This window comes from Bradysia coprophila, unplaced genomic scaffold, assembly GCF_014529535.1.
Source record: "Bradysia coprophila strain Holo2 unplaced genomic scaffold, BU_Bcop_v1 contig_583, whole genome shotgun sequence".
NCBI lineage: Eukaryota > Metazoa > Arthropoda > Insecta > Diptera > Sciaridae > Bradysia > Bradysia coprophila.
Genome location: NW_023503823.1, coordinates 1449206 through 1474820, shown reverse-complemented (window position 1 = coordinate 1474820; position 25615 = coordinate 1449206). Strand labels below are relative to the sequence as shown.

The window sequence follows — 25615 nt, the reverse complement described above, 5'->3', positions numbered from 1 at the left end:
TTTATCACACGAGGCCGACTAAATAATTATATTGAAGTTTGGATCCGCAAATTGCAAATTGGTACTTTCTTACTTACTTTGAAGTGTTGAAAGACATCTTTCGTAAGGTTCTTCATTTTTAAAGAAAATGAAAAATGAACCTCAGCGAAGAAAAATGAACTTTCACTAAAGCGAGAAGAGGTGTCCCTCGAACAGAGCAAACAATTTTTCATTTCTTTGCTTGAGAATTGCTATTATTTTTCTCCAAACATACCACTTTAATCATATAAACAACCTGCTTTGCCAAGGAACATTCAATGTGTCATGTCATATACTGTACAATTTACAATACACTAGTTATAGTCACACATAAAACATTTGCATATTTTGTTCACAATTTTCTTGTCTCTCATGTTGTATATGATAAATGAAACTGTTAAAGCATCTGGCACTATCAGTAGGAAAAAAAGAGGTTTTCCTATATGCCTGCCTATATGTTGACATACAGAACACACAAAATAATTTATTTTTATTTTTTCTATAACTTTTCTTCTTCCTTTTTTCGTTTTCTATTTCGACTGAACAATTCGACATCTATGTAAGTGAGTAACGATGAATGCTTACCGTCACTTCCCTTTATAGAATCGAACCACCGCCGTACACCGCAATCCCGCTATCCTGTCGCCCACACGTTCTGAGTGATAGTAGATTGAAATATCAACTGGACCATGGAGCGATAAAGTCATCAGAAGTGTTGTACAAGAAGTGAGCGTAGCGCAGGAGGTTCAAGAGACTATTTACATTTTCAATTTACTTTTCTTCGTTCACAGGTACATCGGCAAACTCGACGGCGAATCTTGCTCACCGTTGTTCCATAAGAAAATGAATGGTAGTGAGGTGAGTTGATGTTCAGTAATGCATTAAAACGATCTCTAAGCAATAAGTGATGTGACTCATTTTTCATTTTCTTTCATTCAAGGTTAATGACCTATCGACCGAACTTAATGATGAAATTCCCCGTCTACCAGAAAGCATTAAACGCACTGAGCTCACCTTAAAATCCGAACAAAGGAAATTGGAGCAACTGTTGTTCGAATAAAAATTACATGGGCTCCCAGACATGTTTAAAAATGCCGGCACATGCGATTGAGTCAGATCGGAATAGAACAGCAGACACAACAACAGTCACCAGCTAGTCAAGGGTTGCTCAACGAACTCAACATTGAAATGAAAAGAAACAACAAAGGTTTCAAAAGTTCTTTGAATTTTAATAAACAAAAAATTAACGGAACAACATCCTTAATTACACATGTCATCGGCTGTTCTTCCTTCCAACTCTAACAGTTTTTCTGCGTTTAGAATGTAAGGTAGCATTTTCGTCGTCCACATCCTCCTCCATCATTTTCGGTTTCGGTTTATTATCGGTTGCCTTTTGCAGTTTCTTGATCACCTTGTTGGCCACAACCGATATTTTAGAGCACGTTTTGATGAATTGCGGTCGCTGTCGGAATGCTGTTCATTTTTCGAATCAATGTTTCGGCCGAATTCTCGAGCTTCTCGCTCCTTTTCCAATTCTCGGGTGTCTCGTCGGTCTCGGTTCTCGCTCTTTTTCTAATTCTTAGGTGTCACGTACATCCCGTCGGTCTCGGTTTGCACGAGCTTCTCGCTCCTTTTCCAATTCTCGGGTGTCACGTCCATCCCGTCCACGATACGAATCAATGTTTCGGCCGAGTCCACGGTTATAGCCAAATCATCTGCCACGATTCGAAAATCGTTTTCTGTTTAATTATCGGTTGTTGCCAAATCCTCGGCCACTATTAGAATCTTGGTTACGCGGTCGATTGGACGGCTGGGAGAAAAAGAAACGCGAATTAATAAGAATTCAGAACGTAAATGTCCATTGACGGACCAAAAGACAAAACACTTACCGGATTGAACACTGAATCGATTAAATATTTTTGGATTTGATTCATTTTGCTGATTTTGCTGATTTCACTGTATGATGCAATGACGTCTAGAACGTTCAAGAATGTAATGGCATGTGTAATTGCGTTTGAGACAGATTGTATTAAATAGTTGTCAACAATTAAACAATGAAACAAAATTGTTTTGTAGGAAGTTGTCATCGTTGTCAGGCATAGTCATGCATGTAAGCCATGTAAGTTGGCTGTCGAGAGCCGTCTTGTCATAGAGCTTGTATAGTCTCACTTACTCTTTGGGTTCGGATACACACATTTCGTGGTGGTACAAATAATAATTAATAAAACTGAATTTAAGTGAACTCAAAATCGTTGATTGAATAAAATGTTTTGTTAAATTTTACGTTCGAAATTAAAAGAGAAAACCCAAATATTCAAATAAGAAAATTATACCGACATTTCAAGTTACACATGGTAGAACAAAGCTTATCATCAGTGTTCTAATTTTCGTGTTGCGTTTCGTTCGGTGGACATTGAAATTCCATATTTTCCGTGTCATTACGTTTTTTGAAATGTGTGCTTCAAAGAAATCGAATTTTTAGTGACTCAATCCGCTCCAACCCTTTGCAGTGAAACTTATCTAAGGATGTTTTTACATGTAATGGTACTTTCATCCATACCATGACATGCATAACATATGATGTAATTTTCAGGAGCAAGAGTCATGAGAAATGGTTGAATGTTGAAATAGAAAAGGTTACGCTGGGTTTTATGTTGTGCAATAAAATATTCTAAATGTTAGACGTACACGGAAAATTCGGCAAATTCGACATTTGTTGTGTGCTGCATATATTTGCTGCAGACTGAATAATGTTCCCGTGTGTTGTATTACAATAAACATGTAATATGAATATTTTCAAAATATAGTTCCGGCAACAATATTATTCAGCTCGTAGGAATATTGTGAGGTTCCCAGGTATATCTTTGCTGTGTGCTGAATTATATCTTCAAATTAGTTGTGGGATGTATTACTTAACTTTACCTGCATGCCGAATATTGACTAAATGGTACTATCGAACTATACCTGCATCCTGAATATTGACTAAATGAATAAAGTCGTCTGTATTCAGAATGGACTATGCAACAATAAATTTATTGTTTTAATGAAATAAAAGGAAGATCTCAAGAACATACGCATAACGATGATTATCAAATCTAATTTTATTCCTTCTTTTAAAGTTATTTCTATTTTTACCGAATTAATATGCAATGATAATGTTACATTTATGTATTTCAATAGAAATTTTGACGAACGAACTTTTAAATCCATTATCGGTGTTAAGGCTTTTGAAATGTTAACAGAAATAGTTGGTGGTATTCAGCAATAAATGATGGAATTTGTTTATGTACTGTCCGTTTGACAAGAGGATCGCCACGGTTCAGCAGGGGGTTTTGAACATTTGTTTTTTACACGTTGGCACACGTGCTCTTGTCAGATTCAAGATTCTCTTTTCGAAGGTTACGCTGATTATACTTTGTGAAAAAGGCCAATACCTTGCAAATATGTCACATCTTGGACAGAATTTGACACTGCAATATCTGCAACATGAAAAAACTAAATGTTCGAAACCCCCTGAAACCCTGTGCTTCCACCTACGTAATATACACAAACTAGGTGAGCCAATCTTAATTTATTAATTCGCGTAATAGATGCTCACTATTAATGTGAACAGTTTTTTTGTAGAACGATTGAAAAAACCTCTAATTCAGAACCAGGCTCAGAATTAAAATAATAATATCCGATGACATTGCTTAGTGGGGAGAAGTACTACATTTCATAGAAAATAAATTCAATTAAATGTTGTTGCATAACCTATTCTAAATACGGACGACTTTATTCATTTAGTCAATATTCAGCATGCAGGTATAAATATGCCTGTGTGCTGCATAAAGCAAAGTAACAACGGTTCGAAATAAGACTGCCACTATATGCAAGCAGTATAGCAGCAGAGATAAAGTCGTTGGCAGTCAGAAACTGAGGTTAAGCATCGATGGTCGCGGTCCGTACTTGGGTGGGTGACCGGAAAAAACGTAAGCAAAAAAAAAAAATCTGTTAGCAATTTAATATGATGAATTTAAATATAAATCTACGGCTAATAACAAATAATAATAATAAAATTAAAAATAAAAAAAAAAAAATTGAAAAAGTTTTTTTGTTTTTTTTTTTGCTAACGCAAATAAAATTGATAAAGTTAATTAAATCAATTTCTTCTATTAAAGGATAAATTAGGTTGTTTATTGAATTGAAAAAATGGCGTCATTTTATATTATAAAACAGGCATACAGCTAAGACCTGCACGCTGAAAAATAATATCCAGCACACAACAACAATATTCATTAGGCGGGCATTGTATGATCCTCAGATCAATATGCAGCACACAACTAATGTTCTATAATCGTGAAGCTGTTCCCGATTTCTTCGTCTGGGGTGCATATATGAGTTTTCCGTGTATCTTATGCACAGGTGGTAAAAATTATTTTCTTTATTTACGTTTTCGGTGTTAGAAAATAAGTGGGAAATTAGGATGAACGTTTCGAACATTGAATTTCTTTTTGATGAAGATTTTACAGCTAATAATAGAAACTGAAATTCAATGGAAATTAGATCTATTAGTTTTCCGGTTTGATGGGTCGAGTCTGAGCTTTTTAGTTCCTCAAATTCCCTTAAAAAATTGTTAGACCTCTTGTTTAGTGATCCACGGAATTTAACCGATTTCTGCCTCTTTCATCTTTCATACGACATAGTACAGTCAGGTCTTTATTATCGGTTGACCTTTGAACATCTAAAGGTTGTTGATTTAACTAACGGCATTTCTTGCAAAAAAATTTCATCGTATTTCCCGACTCACAATTCATTTATCTGCCGGTGATGAAAAATCACAGATTCATGACCATATATCGTTGGTACATGAATATCAATTCCAACGTTTTTTCCCCTGCACTGTTACAGCATTGTTTGCACTAACACCAACAACAATTTGAATACGGAAAATGGAACTGCAAAAGCACAAAATAAATTGCGACCATTTGTGAAAGGACACAAACAGAAAATGGTGTTCCACATTTCTGGTACTGTACGGTCGTAGTTTAACGAGCTCAACTAACTCGGTTTATAAGCTTTGTCATCATAATTTGTCCTACCCGAGGAAAACAATGTAAGTGGAATTGGGCGTGATGTAAACCGGACCATAAAAAATGAAATTAACTCGAGTGTAAAAATGACGTTGTCATACATTTAAAGCAAATTTTCTTTATCTCCAACGTTAGACGAAATGAGACAATAATTTATGTCGTCGACAAGGGTAAATCAGAAAGTTAGGCAGAAAGTTGCAAACAATTTTCGTTCACTTGAAATTTGTAGTAATTGGGCGCTATCTAGGAATATTCATGTATTCAAATATGTTGAAGGATATTCGAGAAACAATCTTGAATGAAAATAATGAAATCGCAACAATTGAGGGGATCACACCAAAAGTTCATCAGCTCTTGCTATAATACCCATATGTGAACAACTACTGCATCATAGAGGGATTTCCTTCTTCTTCTTTTTTTCGAATGGAAAACGAGCATATGGAGTTAACTGGTAGTTTTTTTAGTTCATTTCTGGTTCTTAGTACGGAACAAAAAAGGTTTTTGTGAGCAGAGAAAAAGTACTGTGCACCTGAGAGCGAGAAAAATTACATAATCGACTTTGATCCGGTGAAAGAACGCGATGTTTTTTGTTAGAGGATTTTATATACTTCTGGGAAAAATATCTAGTGTAGCATAAGTAGACACCGACGTGCATGATAAGAAAACAAACATTTTATGTACGAGTGGTTGAAAAATAATTCGAATAAATTCCCACCACATAGAAGGATGTTTACAACTTTTAATTGAAAACAACAAGGATTAAAGGGAAGACAAAAATGTAAAAGAAATTATTTTAGGATTATCTTCTATATGTCATCACAACAATCGGCATTAGGACTCTGGAATTTTTTTGGTTTATACATTGTAGCCACAGTTAATCTCATCAATTTAAATCTATAAGTTCAATGAAGGAAACTTTGCTCCGTCTATGAAATTGGGGGATCTGTACCAAAGACAAGGTTAACAACTACACACGAAGCAACTTCTTTCATTTGCCCTATCTGACATTTTACAAAAATACGGGAGATAAAGTTGCTAAATAAAGGTAGGATTAAATAACGATAATGTAGGATGAGACGAGACATGTACTTCTTGAACATTTGAACATTTTGAAAAAAAAATGGTGCAGTGAGAGTTTGAAATTGTTGTTTTTAATTGAATGTCAAATTCAAATCTACTACACCTTTTGTTTAAAGTATCGCCTAGTGTTTCTCCAAGATCTTTACAATAATTTTACCATTAATGTAGCAGAACCAAACTCATCGCCATCGGTCCTTTTCTGATGGATTTAATAGCTTTTTTCTGGAGTGGTAAAAAACTGAATTTTATTTTCTTATAATTTAAAATTTTATAATTTTTTTTCAAATTTATAAAAGGTAAGACAGCCGAAAATTCGTACATTCTTTTAAAGTACTCCAACAAAATTTGATGCACCTCTACTCACACAATCATGAAACATGTTCGTTTCTGCACTCCGTTCCTCAGAGTTTTTCTTCTTAATTTAATTAAACTATAAAACATAAAAGACAAGATTTTACGGTTACAAAAATCCCAAGAAAATTTATCTTGTACATCAGTACCGTATATGTAATGAATGTAAAAATGTGTGGTTGTGGTATAAAGGTTCCACAGTATCTGCGCTATTACATAGAAAAAGTTGATATTGACTTTTAAAAAGAATTTCTTGTCTCATACATTTTTCAAAATAGAATATGGCGCGATATGGGTAGAGTACTTTGTAATGCATTCTAATAAATTTCCTTGGAAAAGAAATTTCCGTTTGTTCGAAAATGAGCTATGCTCTTGTCTGTGTGTATGTTGAGGCCATTTATGAAGGCAGCTCATTTTTGTGACAACCTTAAATTAACTGTATGAAAATTATGTAGTGGAGAAATGGCATTGCATCGCTTTGAATGGATTATCCGATTTATTTTTATGTGTATGTGTTTATGTGTACGGTGAATTATACAAAACTAGTTTATTATTATCTTACTGATTTGGAGATAAAACTGCGTTACGTGACATGGTAATTGGGTGGCAAATATTCGTACTTCTAGTTGACCTGCCTTCTCATTTGAGAAATAATTTTGAAAATTTCTAAGAAAACCAAAAACCTGAAACATAAAATTTGATCAGAGCTGCGGGAATCGACCAAGAAAACCACATTTTAGACCATTATTTTATTATTTTCGACAAGGGTTTGGCTTCCATTAATAAGATTACTTTGCTGGAACCACCAGGTTTATTCTGAGATGACGGCAGAGGGTTTCACTAGCCATTCAACATGGGAACGCAATTTTTATCATATTCAGCATCCCAAAAAGCGTCCCAATGGAGTGAGTGCATTTTGTTCCGTGCTTTTCTTTCTTTTTGATTTTGTTTTTGATTTAAATTTTAATTGTTTGTACGCGATCATGTTTACTATGCACTCACAAAATTTCGAAAACCAACACATTTTCTGTTTCGTGGTTTACTGGTTTTTTGTGAATTTTGCATGTGATTTTATATGGAGAAATCAGAAGCTCAAGTAAAACACAGAAGCAGAAAATGTGTCGGTTTTCAAAATCCCGTGTGTGCTGAACGAATTGGAACAAAATTTTCACAATTTTCGACATGTTTTTCTTCACTGATCTCAGATTTCCTCAACTTCCTTCCTAGAGCTCGTCGAGACATTTCCAAAGAACCCCTATTTATTGAAATTAGACAACTTTTAGATGAAATTTAAGGAAATTTTCGATCAAATTTATATTTATTGTAGCGCATTACTGCCGTAATTTGTTTAAGGGACTTATTGACGTCATCGTCCCGTTAAACCTGTCACATACGGCCAGTCTGTTATCAATAACGACGACAAAAGTGATGACAAGCTCTGGGTAATATGGGCTTTTTTATAGTAAAATGCATGTTAAAGGAATTGAAGTGCAAGATTTGATCGATTAAAATTACTTTGATCGATGGAAGTAATAGACCAGATAATAACATTGGTCAATGCTTGCCGTTCTCAAATTTCCTCCAAACTATCCATTTTCCAGACAATTTGACAGTTAATGAATGAATTTGAAGCGAGTTATTTGAAGCGTTTTTAAAGCAGATTATGAAATCAATTGTCATTACATCAAAGGAATTATTTATTATCAACAGATATCGTTACGTGTTATGAAAATACTCTACGTTTCTGCTCAATCAAAATGTTTTAAATAAAATTGGGTTTTATCGTGTCAAAATCATTGCGAAGGTACCTATATCGCATTAAAAAACGTTTGAATTCGGAAGAAGCGAGCGAAAATATCAATTTATATTTGATTGAATTCCTAAACTGAATATTTTATGAATATAACTCGCAGTTTCATGTTTATTTAATTTTCCTGATTTTAATTGCACGTAGCATTTTAACTTAATTCATTTCCACATTTGAATTTTCATGTTTAGCGCAGCACCACAAAATATTCAAAATAAACAACAAAAACCGAACGAGAATTTTGTTTAATGAGACGATTAGAATTTAAATGGAAAAATTAATCTCAAATGTGCGTGTATGATACCGAAAATGGGAAATGATGTGTGTCGCTTTACAAGCACTCGAAATGATAATAAATATGATGCGCAATTATGTTGAAAAGTGATTATGTTTGCGTGGTTCATCATGCGAAATTTATTTCGAAAATGCCATTTGATAAAGCTCGTAAAATATTTTGTCGGAATTTATTTCCAGTTTTTTTTTTTATCGTTGCATGTTGATATGAATATGCACTCGAATATCAATGATTTAAATTGGCTTGATTCGTGTAAATTTTGTTAGCGAATGATAAATGTTACAATCAAGCTTACCCATTCATATATCGAAATCAATTTATGGACGGCTTAGTTGTTAGTTTATTTGATGTCGTTTATTATTGGTAAGATTACTATTATTGTTGTGGAAACCCACCCATCAGAAAAAAAAATCTTTTAAAAAAACGATTTTTTGTGTGAGTTCAAACAAGCAATTTCATACAAATTATATCTCATGGCCTCTTACCGAGCGGAAAACCACGCGATCAAATCTTGTCCCAACTAATTCTATGATCGTACTAAGACTATTTAATTAATTGGTCATCAATGGCAAGTAGCACCTGTCCCAGTATTTGATCGCGTCGTTTCCCCTCGGATATTTCATTTACTGAAATTGTAGAAAATTGTCGAAAACTTTCCTAAAGTCACCGAAAACCTTTTTTTTCCTGAACACGATATGTTCTCGCTGGCGTGGAAGATGATTGCCTATGTTCTCGAAAATACAACGAAACATCGAACCTCTTCGCAGAATTTATCGATAACCGCAGCTGGACATAGTTTACCCCTTTGTAGACACACATGTGAACATCATGGTCAATTTTATCCTATTATCCATCGAATGTCCAGATTGGATCTCCCAGTGCCTTGTGTGCATCGAACCTTTCCATAGGATTCTCAGCGGCTTTTTTAAGCGAATGTTTGTTTTGTAAAGCACGAGTAAATGAAAAACGATACATAATGACTAACAGTCTAAATCCGAGTCTAAATCCAGCCAATCTAAAAAAATTTAGCTTTCCCATGTGTTTCATTTCTCAATGCTTCAAAGCACGATAATTTAATACAGGTGTACTTGTCTCATGGGTTTGCGATTATTAGGAAACCAATAAACAAATCACTGACATTCAATGTTCCATACAGTGGCTGGTTTCAGGATGTTTGTAAACGTGAAGTGGCACTCATAGTCAGTTGTCACCTCTTCACGTCTTTCTCTATAATCTCTATAACAGGTTTACGCACGCAAGACCAGTTTCGTATATTTTCTTGAATTTGTTTGCGAAAAACTGAGGGAAATTTGGGAAAACTTAGGCAAAAATGCGAAAATGTTTCCAATGAATAGTACCTGACGGGTTCACGTTCACATGATATAATAAAGATACAGTGACCGTATTACATTGCTGCATCATTGATTCGACTATGTATTCTTTCTCGATTCCATTGCGTATGTCGTAGTGGGCTAGAACAATACTTTTTTTTAATCTCTAGAATAATATTTTCATTTGCAGAATTTTTGTTATAGTGACATGGTATTCCCAAACGGATCAATAAAACTTCGTTTATATTTATGTTGCATATTTTGCAGTGTTTTATTTTATCTCCAGTAATATACGGGGATTGTGTTTTTGTTACATTTTTATTTTGAATTTAAATTTGTTACTTTTTCCTGGAAAACTTTTTCTGTAAATATTTGTAAAATATTTAGCATCTGTATTCGTATGGGATATAAAATCAATTTTTTTTGTTTCAATATTTTTACAATATTTGGTTGGTTTTTTGTCGTCTGTTTAATAATTGAAATAGCAAATGAAAATCCTCCCATTCAATAAAATTTATGAAACACCAGCAACATAATTGTCACTGGCAGAATTTGTAAATAGAGAGATCGCGATACTTATAATTTCCAAGTTTTACGTTAAATTCCAATTATAAGTGAAAATAACAATCTCCCTTATTACTCAAAGGTCCTCTAGGAAAATGAGTGATTACTTCATTGACATGAGCCTAAGAAGATATATTATGCGTTACTTAATTCTGCCAAATTTTGTTGATTTGTTGAGGAATTTCAATTATATTTCTGCGGGATAATTTGTTTGTTCACTCGGGGATATAGTCCGGGTTTTTATAGTATCCTGCTCGATTTGAAACTTTTTTAATTTTAATTTGACGACAGAATATGATTGGGGGGCGATACTTTCCAAACTATTTTTTTTTACCGGTAAGTAAAAACCGGTTTTAGTGTAAAGCTTTAGACTGGAATACCTCCGTCAAAACTGAATATTTATTTTTATAGGTGTACAAGAATCTGAAAGGTCGGTCGGCTCAATACCTATAATCGCTAGAACAACTTTTTTCTTGGAAAATGGAAAATCCACAGAGTTCACCGAAAAAACCGCTAACTTTGAACTCAATTTCTGCAAGTTATTCTAGCGATTACGGTTATTGTGCCGACCCTTTCAGATTCTGGTCCAACCATCAAAAATACTCTAAAACCGGTTCTTACCGTTATTTATCGGTTCAAAACACTCAGGATAAAAATTTAGTTTGGAAAGTCAATCATATCCCGTCGTCAAAAATTAAAAAAGTTCTAAATCTAGCAAAACGCTTCGTATCGACATAATAAACCAGACTAACTTTCCCCCTTGTAAGATAATCAAATTTTACCACTGACGTAATTGTTGGGACATTATAATTTGCCTTATGATTGTTTACTTTGCCTTTGGCTTGGGCAGCAATCCTCATACCTGGCAAAATTAACAGTTACAAACAAGGACTAAATCTACTATTTTTATCATACAGTGAGTAAATCCCTAAAATGTTTGATTTCAGTATATTTAGCTAATCCTTCTGTCACATCTTTTGACAGCTTATAACGTTTTAGTACGTTTTCTCTCCCAGTAGCAAAAACCCAATCCCAGCAAAAAAAAGAAACTATATCGAATGCCGCAAATGCATTTAAAAACGAACATTCGGTGAAATAACTTTTTTATCACACCAAATGTTTATCATTTTATACAAATATGTTCATCTTTATAATAACATCGGTGAAAAAAAAAACTAATTTTGTCATGCAAAAATATAGATAAAAATTGACAAAATTGCCGACCACAAAAATATGTCGTCGATTCTCATGCATTTTTTATGCATGGCAAAAGAAGACAGGATCAAGCAACGTAATATTTTGTCTCACATAAAAGTTCAAGTTTCTTGTAAGACAAATATTACGTTGCTTGTTCCTGTCTTCTTTTGCTATGCATAAAAAATGCATATAAATCGACAACATATTTTTGAGGTTGATAAATTTGTCAATTTTACTTTTGTTTTCGAGATCTCAAAATTGTTTCTTCCCCCGAAGTAATCCATGAATCGTCTGTATTCAATTCTGTCTGCATTCAATGCAACTTTTTCTAAATGCAAAAAGAATTGAATACAGACGATACAGATTATAAAATGATAAACATTTGGTGTGATAAAAAAGTATTTCACCGAATGTTCGTTTTTAAATGCATTTGCGGCATTCGATATAGTTTCTTTTTTTGCTGGGATAGGGTTTTTGCTGCTGGGAGAGAAAACGTACTAAAACGTAAAAAGCTGTCAAAAGATGTGACAGAAGGATTAGCTAAATATACTGAAATCAAACATTTTTGAGATTTACTCACTGTAGTGCGTCTGTTACTTACGAATCTAGAGCTTATTCAACTGCAATTTTAGTTTAATTAAAATATTCTAATTAAACTAGGCCCCACCTCTTGGGTGGGTCAGGTCCCTTGACTGTTTTTTTCTTCTATAATTCCAGTCTTAGTTTTCTAACCATTTTAAAATGAGGCGGTGTTTTTGAGTTCACAAAATTAAAGTCACACGAAAAGGTGATGTCTCTTTTATTAAGAAAACATCAGTCATCACATGCTTCATTTTACTTATATTTATTTAATTTCCTGAAGAAACAAAAAGAGCTATGAGTTGAAGGTCCAGCGAGCGATGTTTTACTCCTAATATGAGTCTCCTATATAGTCTACTAAAAGCGCTGAACAGGTGGCGCATTTCTTGCCTACCTCTTGAAAATAACTCATGTGAATTACGGCCCTCGCTTCGCTCTGGCAAAATTCACACTCGTGCAAACACTTTAGGAACGAAAAAATTTCTTTTAAGAACACGATTTCACGCAAAAATTGTCGTATATCGCAGATTACCAATCCAATAAGGTCCAATGTTCGAATTTAACCACATGAATTACGATACTGGTCGAAAACACTTAATATTTTCAAATCTGCGATTTTTGAAGCCTCTGAGAATTACTCGAGTTATCGTGTTATCAAGCAAGCAAGATTGTTCTAGACTTCTAGATTGTTCAACCAGAAATCCAGATTCACTTACTCGTCGAATAATTTTTTTTTACAATTATAATCCAACCTCACTACTCCAATATTATCCATCTACAAACTTAAAATCGGGTAGAAATTACTGAAGTTATCACGATAACAAGGAAAAGCGTCTGAGTATAATTTCTCCCATATCTTGTAACAACGATCACAAAATTATATTCACATGAAAAATCAATGTCTCTTTTATTTAGAAAACAGCAGCCATCACATGCTTCATTTTACTCAAATTTAATTTAATTTTCTGCAGAAAAAAAAAGAGCTATGAGTTGCTGGCCCAGCGGGCGATGTTTTACTATTTTACTCTATTACGAGTCTTTTATATTGTCTCCTAAAAAGCGCTATGAGTGTCAAATAACAGAAAACATACAAAACATGCGCTATGAGTGGAAGGTCCAGCGAGGTACGTTTAACAGCTAATATGAGTCTCCTATATACATACAGTCTACTAAAATTAGCGTATTTCCTGCCTACCTCTTGAAAAAATATAACTCGTGTGACTTGTTCACACTCGTTCAAACATTTTAGGAACGAAAAAATTCTTTTAAGAATACGGATTTCACGCACAAATTGTCGTATATCCCAGATTACTAGTCCAATTAAATTCCAATGTTCGAGTTTAACCACATGAATTATGCTACTGGTCGAAATTGATTTTTGAAGCCTCTGAGAATTACTCGAGCTATCGGTTTCTCAAGCAAGCAAGCAAAAACTCTTTTGGGAAGTACCTTTTAATTGTTAGACCAGAAATCCAGAATTTCACAACTCGTCAGATAAGAAATTTTTCTGGAAATCCGTTGCAAAAATGTCGTGGTATAACAAGTTATGTTTACAATTACTCCAAACTCACTACTTCAATATCATTCTCTGTCAATTAAAACAAAAAAATTGAAAATCGGGTAAAAATTACTCAAGTTATCGCGTGGTAACAAGAGAAAGCGTCTGTGTAGAATTTCTCCCATATCGTTGTTCGAACATTATCCATCTGCAAACTCAGCCTCAAGAGTTTCAATCTTCGTCGATTTAGACAAAATCTTTGAAAATCGGATGAGAATTATGGAAGCTATCGCGGTACCAAGTTAAAAATTCCCTTTAGAATTACTCCCATCTCATTACCCCAATATTGCCCATCTACGAACTTAACCTCATGATTTTCATTCTCCGTCGATTAAAACCAAAATTTTGCAAATCGGTAAAGAATTACTTGAGTTATCGAGTCCACAAGTGTACGGACGTTTTCTGTATTTAACGTTTTTTGCCAATGTAGAACATTTTCAAAATATCAAAGTGAACTTAGCGTTACGGACATTTAAGGGTATTTTCTTTCATAAGACCCTGACTTTCAGTCAAGGGAATAAGAAGAAATAATTTTCTGACCTTCTGTGTGGCGGTACAGATCAAATAGAACCAAAAACCCGAGTAAAAAAAAAAGTGAAAGTGAGACCCCTTTTGAGACCGTTTTTTTTGTATGGAGGTGAGATGTCTCTTTTCGACCGTTTGAGACTGGTTTCTTCTCATATACTGATGAATTGATGATGATGATGATTGCGAAACCGATGAGAAGTCTCGTTTTAAATCATTTAATAGACTGTATGAGACGGAGCGAGTGGTCTCTTTTTACATAGTTTACGAGACCAACTGAGTGGTCTCTTCTTCTGTATTTTGCGAGAACGACCGAGTGGTCTCTTCTTCTGTATTTTACAAGACCGACTGAGTGGTCTCATCTTCTGTATTTTACGAGACTGACCGAGTGGTCTCTTTTTTAAATAATTTGCGAGACCGACTGAGTGGTCTCTTCTTCTGTATTTTGCGAGACCGACTGAGTGGTCTCTTCTTCTGTATTTGCGAGACTGACCGAGTGGTCTCTTTTTTAAATAGTTTGCGAGACCGACTGAGTGGTCTCTTCTTCTGTATTTTGCGAGACCGACCGAGTGGTCTCTCTTCTGTATTTTACGAGACTGACCGAGTGGTCTCTTTTTTAAATAATTTGCGAGACCGACTGAGTGGTCTCTTTTCAAAAATATTTATGAGACCGACTGAGGGGTCTCTCTTTTAGATTATCAAAATATTTTTGAGACTCCTTGAGAAGTCTCTTTTGAGTTTCTTTTTCGAGATCCTTTTGAGGCCATCTGAGAACTCTCACTTTCTTTTCGATATTTTCTGAGATTCTTTGAGAAGTCTCTTTGTAGTTTTTTTTCGATATCCTTTTGAGGCCATCTGAGAACTCTCACTTTCTTTTTGACATCTTCTAATGACCATCTGAGAACTCTCATTTCTGTTTTCCAAGTGTGAGATATTTCATTGTCTTTAAGCTGTTAGTTTGTTCCTGCATTCACAGATGGCACAGTTTTTCATTTTTTCTTATAATTCGCTGAAATGATAGAAGTTTGAGTATTATTTGATTTTTTTTTTACCTTTTTTTTTATTTCGTGATGTATTTTCCGGTCACCACTCCAAGTACTAACCGCGACGAATGATGCTTAACTTTGGGATTCGACTGCCAGCCACCTTACGCGTGTTGCTAAATTGGATATATCTACGTGTAGGTCTTATTTCGAACCGTTGTTACAAAAACTTTGAGACCGAACGAGTGGTCTTTCTTGGATTATTTTTCGTTGGATTTTACGAGACTGGCCGAGTGGTCTCGTTTTGAATATTTTACGAGAATGTAAGAGACCGACCGAGTGGTCTTTCTTGGAATATTTTTCGTTGGACTTTACGAGACTGGCCGAGTGGTCTCGTTTTGAATATTTTACGAGAATGTAAGAGACCGACCGAGTGGTCTTTCTTGGATTATTTTTCGTTGGACTTTACGAGACTGACCGAGTGGTCTCGTTTTGAATATTTTACGAGAATGTAAGAGACCGACTGAGTGGTCTTTCTTGGATTATTTTTCGTTGGACTTTACGAGACTGACCGAGTGGTCTCGTTTTGAATATTTTACGAGAATGTAAGAGACCGACCGAGTGGTCTTTCTTGGAATATTTTTCGTTGGACTTTACGAGACTGGCCGAGTGGTCTCGTTTTGAATATTTTACGAGAATGTAAGAGACCGACCGAGTGGTCTTTCTTGGATTATTTTTCGTTGGACTTTACGAGACTGACCGAGTGGTCTCGTTTTGAATATTTTAGGAGAATGTAAGAGACCGACCGAGTGGTCTTTCTTGGATTATTTTTCGTTGGACTTTACGAGACTGGCCGAGTGGTCTCGTTGTAAGAAAATATTTCTTTTAGATGATGAGACCAACTGAGAGGTTTCAGAAAAATGTTTTTTTGGACTTTAGATACCGTGAGAGAAGTCTCATTGCAAGAAAATATTTTTTTAGATGATGAGACCAACTGAGAGGTCTCATTTCAGAAAAATGTTTTTTTGGACTTTAGATACCGTGAGAGAAGTCTCATTGCAAGAAAATATTTTTTTAGATGATGAGACCAACTGAGAGGTCTCATTTCAGAAAAATGTTTTTTTGGACTTTAGATACCGTACGAGAAGTCTCAATGCAAGAAAATATATTTTGTAAATGATGAGACCAACTGAGAGGTCTCATTCCAGAAAAATGTTTTTTTTGGACTTTAGATACCGTGAGAGAAGTCTCATTGCAAGAAAATATATTTTGTAAATGATGAGACCAACTGAGAGGTCTCATTTCAGAAAAATGTTTTTTTTTTTTTTGACTTTAGATACCGTCCGATAAGTTTCAATGAAAGAAAATCTTTTTTGTAAATCATGAGACCAACTGAGAGGTCTCATTTAAGAAAAAATATTCATGCTAATTTTGTTCATTTTTAGGCGGTTGATATGGCAAGTCTAGTACATATCCATTGCTATACAGTTGCACCAACTGATGCATATCAATAATGGTGACAGCAGCTGCCTGATCGAAAAGAAACTAACTAAAGAAGAGATCCGTCGTTAAGTCCTTAGATATTAAGACATAAACTTTCGTTACAATTACTTTGCAATGTAAGACGACATGTTTTTCATTTAAAAAATAAATAGAAAAAAGACGAGAAAAATCACCCTCTTAGCCTCTTCTGGAATGAGACCTCTCAGTTGGTCTCATGATTTACAAAAAATCTTTCATTGAGCCTTATCGGACGGTATCTAAAGTCCAAAAAAACATTTTTCTGAAATGAGACCTCTCAGTTGGTCTCATCATCTAAAAAAAATATTTTCTTGCAATGAGACTTCTTTCACGGTATCTAAATTCCAAAAAAACATTTTTCTGAAATGAGACCTCTCAGTTGGTCTCATGATTTACAAAATATATTTTCTTGCATTGAGACTTATCGGACGGTATCTAAAGTAAAAAAAAAAACATTTTTCTGAAATGAGACCTCTCAGTTGGTCTCATGATTTACAAAATATATTTTCTTGCATTGAGACTTCTCGGACGGTATCTAAAGTCCAAAAAAACATTTTTCTGAAATGAGACCTCTCAGTTGGTCTCATGATTTACAAAATATATTTTCTTGCATTGAGACTTATCGGACGGTATCTAAAGTAAAAAAAAAAACATTTTTCTGAAATGAGACCTCTCAGTTGGTCTCATGATTTACAAAATATATTTTCTTGCATTGAGACTTATCGGACGGTATCTAAAGTAAAAAAAAAAACATTTTTCTGAAATGAGACCTCTCAGTTGGTCTCATGATTTACAAAATATATTTTCTTGCATTGAGACTTCTCGGACGGTATCTAAAGTCCAAAAAAACATTTTTCTGAAATGAGACCTCTCAGTTGGTCTCATCATCTAAAAAAATATTTTCTTACAACGAGACCACTCGGCCAGTCTCGTAAAGTCCAACGAAAAATAATCCAAGAAAGACCACTCGGTCGATCTCTTACATTCTCCTAAAATATTCAAAACGAGACCACTCGGTCAGTCTCGTAAAGTCCAACGAAAAATATTCCAAGAAAGACCACAAGGTCGATCTCTTACATTCTCCTAAAATATTCAAAACGAGACCACTCGGTCAGTCTCGTAAAGTCCAACGAAAAATATTCCAAGAAAGACCACTCGGTCGGTCTCTTGCATTCTCGTAAAATATTCAAAACGAGACCACTCGGTCAGTCTCGTAAAATCCCACAAAAAATAATCCAAGAAAGACTACTCGGTCGGTCTCTTACATTCTCGTAAAATATTCAAAACGAGACCACTCGGCCAGTCTCGTAAAGTCCAACGAAAAATAATCCAAGAAAGACCACTCGGTCGGTCTCTAACATTCTCGTAAAATATTCAAAACGAGACCACTCGGCCAGTCTCGTAAAATCCAACAAAAAATAATCCAAGAAAGACCACTCGGTCGGTCTCTTACTTTCTCGTAAAATATTCAAAACGAGACCACTCGGCCAGTCTCGTAAAGTCCAACGAAAAATAATCCAAGAAAGACCACTCGGTCGGTCTCTTACTTTCTCGTAAAATATTCAAAACGAGACCACTCGGCCAGTCTCGTAAAATCCAACAAAAAATAATCCAAGAAAGACCACTCGGTCGGTCTCTTACTTTCTCGTAAAATATTCAAAACGAGACCACTCGGCCAGTCTCGTAAAGTCCAACGAAAAATATTCCAAGAAAGACCACTCGGTCGGTCTCAAAAGTCTCGTAAAATATTGAAAAAGAGACCACTCGGCCGGTCTCGTTCACTATTTGTTCAACAATCATCAAAGAAAAGAAAAAGTGAGAATGAAATGAGACTGAATACGTAAGGAGACTGAAATGAGACCGTTGATCATGCTCATTTTACAGTCTCACTGAGAACTAAATTTTTACTCGGGAACTCAAGTCGTTTGTAACAGGGTTAATTGCTACATTAGCGTGATATTCAGCAAAAACTTTCCGAGTGAAGCTAATCTGAAACAATTAAACTTTGGCTCTGTGTAAATGCACAAATAAATTTGCAGTCACCAAATTCTGCTCCAAGTTTATTTCATCTGTGTCTTTTGCTTTCACGAAAATTGTCTTTGTTTCATTAAGCTTCGATAGTTACGATTCAAAAGCTTCAAATTAACAGTTATGTGCACTAGAAATTCTAAGAAAGTTTCCACGGGATAATTGAAGTTAATTCAAAATAACTTTTCCTTCTCTTCTTTTACACAAACGCTATACAACAAAGCATTTTCATCCAGTTCATTTCTTTCTGATGGGATATATAGAGATATGAAGACCATCTCATCACCGAATACAAAAGATATTTCAGCACCGTTTGGAATCATTCTGAATCTTGATCTCACAATTCATAGATGATAATAAGAACCGGCATTTCAACACGAATAAAAGACGGTGGAAGTCAGACGAAATATAAAATATTAAAATTAAAATTAAAACCAACTTTTGCGTGATGTTTTTCTGTCAGGGAAATCATCAGCTAAATTACATTAATTCTCGATTCTAGGCAATAATTTCGGCACAAGTAAATGACAGTCAAAATATGAAATAATTTGAAATTTAACAACGAATACTTCTTATCTACAAATTGATTCTAGGAATGAAATAAAAACCGGAACAGCCACAACAACGGCACGAATATATAATAAAGATTAATGTGGTATAAAAAGCTCGTTTAGTTTTTTTTTCGGACGTTACGCAGTAATAATAATACGGAAGAAAAATATTTCGGAGAATAGAAAAATAAAAAGGAAAAAGCCAAATATTTGCATAATGTTGAATGTCGATGGAATGGAGTGGAATTGCGTTTTTCTATCTTATTATAATAATATTCTAGCTGGGGCTGTGTGGTGGTGGGTGGATATCAACTTCCTTGAGAGATGGTTTCTTGGTATATCATTATGCGATACGATTAGTATAATATGTCAGAGACGTTGAAGTCTGAATGAAAATAAAAGAATTTGCAATTTGAAGAGAATACTAAATAAAGTGTAATTGTATACCGATTAGAGACGCTCTCCGTGGATGGAAACAGTGGCAAGAAAGTGTAATTTAAGTAATTAATTTCAATAAAACTTGAGTGATGTCAGGTACAACGAAGATTTATTTACAAAGATAACAGAAAATTCCGAGAAATTTACTCTCTTTTTTCATACGGTTCAACCGTTGAACAACGAACGACGCTTAATATGGTGACTTGAAAGGTAGGATATTTACATTGAGAGAGGACTTTGAATAACCACATACTAAAATCGGCTCTATTGAAGGATGTTTAAATCCCTGGTACCAAGGCCTCAGATATTGTCTATCCATCATGTGTGGCCGGTGGAGTTTGATCAAAACACGAAAAATGGCGCTTTTTAATCCTTGGGACAAGTATTCCCAAGAAAATGCAATTGTTTCGATCAAATCCCACACACCAGGTGGCCAGGGCCTATTTTACGGAAACATGTTTCTCAAGTTTTTGAAAGTTTCCAAAATGTTTCTGAAAAGTTTTTTAAAGTTTCTCAAAGTTTCTTAAAGTTTCTAGAAAAGTTTCCTTAAGAAACTTTAAGAAACATTTTGGAAACTTTCAGAAACTTGAGAAACATGTTTCCGTAAAATAGGCACTGCATGGTGGAATCCATTGGTGGATAGAAAATATCTGAGGCCGGTTTTGGAGCCTAGGGGTATATAAATCAGCCTTCAAAAATTAGTGTCGATTCTGGTATGTGCGTGCATATTCAAAAGAATCCCTCATTATAAACGCAGGTCTCGACGTAGGCTATGAATGGAGACACCTCAGATGCTATTTCAAGAACCACCAAATTAGCATATACCTTTCGGTAATTGATTTCGTTTTTCAGTACCGAAGTACGAATGTTTGTGTCTGCAGGACATTTGTTAGGCCGAAAACACACGAGCAATTTTGCGTTGAGAGGACCAACAATTATGCTAGAGTTTCCATTGTTAACCCTGTGCCCTGTGGTGACTATCGGATTACAATGGAAAACTCGTGTGTTTTCGACCTGAATGAAGCTAACAGGTTATGGGCCCAGTTGTGGAAGATAGTGAATAATACTGCGGATACCGTGAACAGTACAAAATATAGCTGGTTAAGTAACGCAAAAGCGAAAAGAAATGTGAAGCGAAAATACAGAAAGCTAACATTCGTTAGCACCTTGCCAGTATCGAGGTCGGTATGGTTTGATCCGGCTCTGGGTTTCGTGTATACAAAATAGAATGATTCAACCATAAACCAACAAAATATATTCCTTTTTTCAGTTTACAGATTTCATAATTTTAATCAGATTTTCCAGTCGTATTGAGTAGCGTAACAAACTTCATATTTTAATCAGTTTTTCCTATACATCAAACAAACCGTTATTCATATGAGTTCTCATTGAGTGTGTTATGCTCTTCATAAATGTTTGTATGGTTTTTTGTTGATTGCACATACAATTCCATCAGCGGAACGTATCTAGATGCACATGACGAAAATTAATAATTTATTTGCTGAGGACAATTTTTGGGATGGACGATTTTATTTAGATTGGATCTGCATCCATTCATTATATTATGCGATGATGCATTGTAGTGAATTCTGTTTGGAAACTGCAAATTCTAAGAGGAAACTACAAATTCTGTCCACACACAACGAAACCAAAGTCGAAGATAAAACATCTTCGTTTCCTTGATATTCCGATAATACGTTTTCGATGAATTAACTAGGTATGGAATGTTTGTATACAATTGGTATATCGACCATCCAATTCAACTTTATGGACATTATAAAATCTAATATGAAAATCTGCAGCTTTCGGGAGAAGAGATGGAATTTTAGATCATCCATCAACTTCAAATTGAACGGTCCAGTAAAGGATTTTCCTTTATTATTATTGGGTGGATCCAATAAAAAAGTTCTCTAGAAAATGATCAAGCGGTTCTGACAGTCATGGAACACTATGTGATTCTTGAAATATTTTTTTTTTAAATCGGTCCACCCCATCATTAAACAATAGATGAACGTTTTGGATTTGGTGTCAAATAACAATTACATTCATCCAAAATTCTACCTGCTTTGCATTGCAACAGATAACGTAGAGACATCACAGACTGATTCTCTACATTCATTACTCACAGACTGAAAACTTTGGCTTTTAGAAACATCCATGCAATACATTCCGAGAATTTCGTGTCACTGTGTTTCTCCTCCATGGAAGTTGGCAAGGTTTATGGGTTTTAACATGTTCGAAATCGCATGTTTATTTCCCGGTGGGAAATGTTTGTAATTTACCATCTCTCTGCCATATAGCAATTCAAATGGAAACCAAATTTATCCACCCACCATCATTCAAACGGAAAACATCATAAAGTCACTTCAAATGTCACCATAGATTATTTGGAAAGATTCTTATGCCACACAGATCACATCCCGCACATCAAGAACGGTTCATTATTACAATGTCTGTGTCTGCACATAACAGTTTGTCACAAGTAACTTCAGCGTTTTTGGTTTTCTTGTGTACTTACATTACATACCCCACATAAAACAGACAGCAGTAGTCACACATCATTCCTAAGCGCTCTTTCCATTTCGTAAAATACATTCCCGACTTAAAACTGTAATATTCGTAGTTCGTGTAGTTGAGGCAGCTAGTAAAAACGATGCACCGATTGATAGATAGATGCATATAGCGGTATGTACAGAAGAAAAGCAGCCAATGAATGAGTGTCCAGATGGCTGACAAAGCAGACGCCAGATAGTACGTCACCTGAAACAGAAAATATCAAATGAATAAATCTGAATTATGGAAATTCAATGAAAGGATTTTCCGTTCACTGTCAAAGGAATGAATGACGTAATGTTATGCCAAAGGTAATGCTATAATGATTGTGAAGATATATATATATATATATATATATATATATATATCCCTTTGCTGCCAAAGAGAGTTCAATCCAAATTGAGTGAGTAAATATTTTCACATTGCAAAATACAAAACAAACATCATCAATATGCTATTACGCTTGAGAAGCCAACAAAGTGAAAAATTCATAACTCTGTCAAGTTGAGAAAAGGAAGTTTCATCTTAGCTGAAACAACCCATTCAAGTCAAGAGACTTTTCACTATTCAAGTTGAAATATCCGCCTTGGTATTTGAAATTTATGTTGCCATATAGGCAATATTATACGCCATCGACATCACAAACATCAGACTCTTAATGTGAATTTTCTAAACAAAATTTGTTGATTCTCTGATGCATTAGAACACTGCATGTTAGGTTGTTAGTTTGCTTATACTGTTCGTACTTTCGTCGTGTTTGTTATTTTTGTTTGTATCTTTGGTGCAAACATTAATTAATCATTTCACGCAGCTCTATCCACTTTGTCAACATTAGTAAATGCTAAATAAGTAATTTCTGTGCACTCCAGTGAAGTGGATAATTTTGTCAAACATCATCCAACGATCCAACTACATAACAAGAGAATACAACGACAGTATGTGATTAAATTTACAAGCTATACTTAGCATATTAGACAACATAAGACATTTAGACGTATTAATAATGCAAAATACATTACGTCCGGTAAATGTAAAACAATTATCCTCTTCGGACGCAGTTTACATTAAATTTTTGATGAAACGGCCTGACTCCAGACAACACGACTGTTACTATATATATATTAGTGTTGTTCAGTCTAACATTCACATACCATACCCGTTCAGTTATTATACTCAATTTTTTAAAAATAGTTTTGCATTTTCGATCTGCGACACAGACAGAACTGGATGTGCTTCAAATCCATTTATTATTTACATAAATTTAGCAAACTGACACGTATAGGTGTGTACATTGAATGAACATTGAACATCTATTTTGAGATGTGGATTTTCATTATCTGGAATACATTACACGCAACAAAATGTTTCGTCTTCTCTAATCATGTCCCTACGTTAGTGAAGGGCAGTGACGCAAGTCACTAAAAAAATCTGAAAAAAAAATTCCGTATGACTGAGGATCATGACCCTACGTTAGTGAAGGACTGGGGAACACAACACAAACTTTTTGATTTTCCTTACTTTGCTCCTACCATCCCAAAGTATTTTATTCGTAATCTGGGCGTTCCTACGAGTTCGACGAGCTAAAATCGATTTAGATTTGGCCGGGATATTAAATTTCAAAATTTGGGTATGATGAAGCGGATTTTCATACTTTTTGAAATTGATGAATTTTACCAACCTTTGTCACATTGCAGCTTTGTTACTGTGAAACGTTTGAGCCATCTATGAGCGTTTTAAGCTATTGAGCTATGTGACCCATACATCGGAAAATATGGCAGATAGAAAGTTCGTTGTCTTTTAAAGTTATTGAGTTTTAGATTCTAGTCGACACGTGTTTCAGGGTTTTTCCGAAAAGTCTCTCATTTAGGAGCTATGAGCGTGTTAAGTGTTTTTCAGCTGAGTTTAGGAGGTGGATGCAATCGTACGGGTCTGCGAAGCCTCATGTTCAATTAAGATTCGATCGAAAAGATGACGGAACACTTACAAAATAACTGATATCACCGAAAAAACACTTACAGTTTAAATGTGACGCAAGTCCCTTAATATTCTTACAAAAGAACTGATATCGGTTTAGGTGCACTTATAGTTTTGACACACAAAAACAAATGCGTCACAAATTGCAGATCATGAGGATAGTGTCAACAACTGATTCAGAAAATGTGTGTTTTTTTTTTAAATAAGTTGACATTTCATTTTAAGTTTAAGGAAGAGGCGTCACAAGTGGCAGATGTTAAGGAAATCACTGTAAAGTAAATTGAAGAACATAGAAAATATGTCCTGGCAGAAATACATTCATAGAACCGAATTATCTGCCACTTGTGATGCACCTTCCTTATAATGAAATGTCAACTTATTTTAAAAAAACTAATTTTCTGTAAGTGTATAAAGGGACTTGCGTCACACATAAACTGTAAGTGGTTTTTGGGCGATCATAGTAAAATATGTATCATATTCGGTCAGTTCAGACCTCCGTGAAACGTACAAGTTTATAATATACCATGAGCTGAGCAGGGAAAAAATTCAAACAAAATTGTTCGACCATACGTGAATCTGCTGACAACGATTGGAAAAGGTTAGCCTGCCGTAAATCTATAATGTATGTTGACAGGTTGATTGAACCGAATTTAGTCTAATGCACGACAAACATCTTGGCTCAATTTCAAAACTGAATGCAGACTCTTCGTGTAAATTAAAATTCTCCAATCAAGAGACAGCAGTTGAATTTGTCTTATTTGAACATAAAGCAAGTATTAATGAAATGACCAAATTTATGAGAGGGAACAGGGAACACAAAGAGCAATCTTAATGACATTAACGTCAGTACATTAACGTCTTTGGGCTATCTATTTCCGGTTCGGTGTTCGATAAATTCGATGATAGATAAATGTATCTCAATATTAATCTAACGTAAATGGTTCTATTATGAAATGTTATTGGGTAACATGAGAATCCAGTATTGTGCAAACACACTGAGCATTTGAGTTATGTGTTCTGTAGTTCTATCATAATTTAATATTCAAACCATTAGCACGTCTTCAAAAGATCATTGGCCTCAACTTTTGACAAACATGTTGTGTGAGTAGTTTACCACTATTGTTAGCAACATTTTGTTTTCAAATTGAAACAGGCAGCATAAGCTTCACACAATTGAGCTTTGCGCCAAA

The 25615-nt window shown here is 34.8% G+C and overlaps 1 long non-coding RNA gene across 1 annotated transcript in view; it reads right to left on the bottom strand.

Annotated features, from left to right (window-relative positions):
* Positions 1–21931: 21931 nt before the first annotated feature.
* Positions 21932–25615, bottom strand: part of LOC119083235 — a 32662-nt gene continuing 28978 nt past the window's right edge. The window contains exon 3 of the long non-coding RNA XR_005088825.1: positions 21932–22658. This is a non-coding gene — a long non-coding RNA (uncharacterized LOC119083235). The remainder of the gene's footprint in view (positions 22659–25615) is intronic.